At 33.2% G+C, this 2,500-nt stretch overlaps 1 protein-coding gene across 8 annotated transcripts in view; it reads right to left on the reverse strand.

Moving 5' to 3' along the window:
• Window positions 1-2,500, reverse strand: part of LOC145293082 (uncharacterized) — a 721,286-nt gene that overhangs the window by 102,444 nt on the left and 616,342 nt on the right. The gene's annotated exons all lie outside the window — the stretch shown is intronic.

The raw sequence follows: 2,500 nt of genomic DNA on the forward strand, positions 1-2,500 counted from the left end.
AAATAGTGTACAGAAATTTCTCATCGTCGAAGCCTTTCTGCGAAGATACAGTCGAACAAAGAAATAAGGTTATTTTTCAAAGATAGCCACTTTTGCCTTAATATTTTCAGAAAAAAATGTCATTGTAATTCCTAAAATGGTATTTTAGAAATGCTTTGTATATTTGCTTTTTACAAATTTTGGAATTAGATTTAAAGCTATTTTAAATCGCAAAAACACACACACACACGTTGACCTCAATAGATCTGAACGGGGAAAGATAACAAAATATCAGGACCTAAAAAGTAATCTAAAAGACATGGTCCTTCCTGAAAGAAATAAACATTATACCGGTTGTGATGGGAGCAACTGGCTTTATAAAAAAGAATCTTCAGAAATACTTACAATACCTGGAAAACCAAGTTGTAATGAAATACAAATAGCAACACAAAAGGGAACATAATCTATTGTTAAAAGAGCCCTTGGATATAAATCCCAATCATAACAGAATCAAGTGTTAGCTTCAAGAGGAGTTAGTTCCCTTGATCTCTTAACACTTACTGAAGTAAAATAAATAAAAAACAAACACATACTTACACTTGGTCGTGCACACACACACACACACACACACATAATGATGTTGATGATGCTAGCATTGACAGTTCTGAGAGGGAAAAGATAAGGAAATACCAAGGCCTTAGTTACGATATGAAAAACTGTCATCTTAAGAAGGTCTAGATCATTCCAGTAATTAAAGGAACAACTGGACTCATGAAAAAGTATTTAAAAAACTACCTGGCAAATATACCTAGTGAACCAAGTGCATAATAGAGAGAAAGAATTGCACTCAAAGGAATAGTTATGATCCGAAAAATAACTCTCCGTTGAGTAATTGAAATAGTGGTTAAATATTTGGTATCCAGTAGAACGCTCCACTCCCATAAAAAAAAACAAACAAACAAACAAAAAAAACAAATGATAAGAAAAGTAAAGCCAATACACACACACACACACACACACACACACACACACACACACACACACACGCACACACACATATATATATATATATATATTGAAGGGGGTATCTTGATTACTTCATAAATATTAATTCTTTAATATTTATTATTTACTTTAGTTTTGTCATCTTGGATCATTTTGGTAAACTTAACTGTAATTCTTATTATATACACTGTATTAACAAAACGACGACTTCAAAAAAAGAATTGATAGCAACAAAAAGTGTATTTCATTGTTAGTTACCATTGTTTCAAGACTAACTGCTGACCGTCAACACGACGGTTCTAGGTTCAATCCTTGGCTTGGGAGAGATGGTAGTCTAGCGGCACTGATGAGTTGTGATACAACGAAACAGGACTGTATGTCGATGACTACAAATATATTTTAAGCCCCCCTTTTTGGGTAGAGCACTGTCGTAAATAATCTCACCCGCTACTTAATTGGCTGAAAAATGCGAAGCTCGTTGTTTGTTTACAAATAGGCGGTTTGAGCACTATAAGAGTGGTGACGGATATCTATTTAAATAGACATTCCGACGAGTTATTTGGGGGCGTCCCTTCTGTGGTCGAGTGGGAGACCTGCTGATTGTCAACACGACGGTTCTAGGTTCAATCCTTGGCTTGGGAGAGATGCTAGTCTAGCGGCACTGATGAGTTGTGATACAACGAAACAGGACTGTATGTCGATGACTAAATATATATATATATATATATATATATATATATATATATATATATATATATATATATATATATATATATATATATATATATATACAAGTGAAATTATCTGTGTGTGTGGGGGGTCTGTGTGTGTACATTTCCCTACCAAACTACTCTGTCAATTTTCAGTCTGCAGACTAGAGATTTGACATAAGGGGTATTGAGATTTGGGAAAATATTTTCATCGGTTTTCGGCCAGAAATTTGACTGTCAAGGGGTCAAAAGTTCAACGATTTGACCTTTGATAACTCTACCAAACATCTCCGCCAATTACAATTAAAACAATTACAAACGCCATTTATGGTGAAATATGTTATTTTTAGGTTTATAAGTTTTCCTGCATGATAATTGATCAATCAAGATTTAAATGTTTCATAGTATTTGTTAAAAATAGATAAAAACTGCTTTTTCTTTCTTTTTTTTTTTACATCAAACAATTTTTTAGCAAACTTATATTTCTCAGTTTTAATATCACTTGTAGTCAGTTTTTAATTTCATGATTAAAATCATTTTTCTTTCTTATTTTCTAATTAACCAATGAGCCACGCTTTTTTTTCCATAAACTAGATCATTCCGTATTTCACCCCCACAATCCTTTATTGCATAAATCAAGTTGACAAAGACTTTCATTAGAATGTGGTGGCTCTTTAAAGGGCCATTTTTGGTAACCCTCTGGAGGGTTGCAACTTGTTGGAATGTCACAACCATCATCTACGGAAATCCATATCTTCATAGTTATAGTTGATTTTCCAAAAGGGAAATAACAACTTTTTGTAAAC

This window comes from Euprymna scolopes, chromosome 14 (genome assembly GCF_053919585.1).
Source record: "Euprymna scolopes isolate OS-2025 chromosome 14, ASM5391958v1, whole genome shotgun sequence".
Taxonomy (NCBI): Eukaryota; Metazoa; Mollusca; class Cephalopoda; order Sepiida; family Sepiolidae; genus Euprymna; species Euprymna scolopes.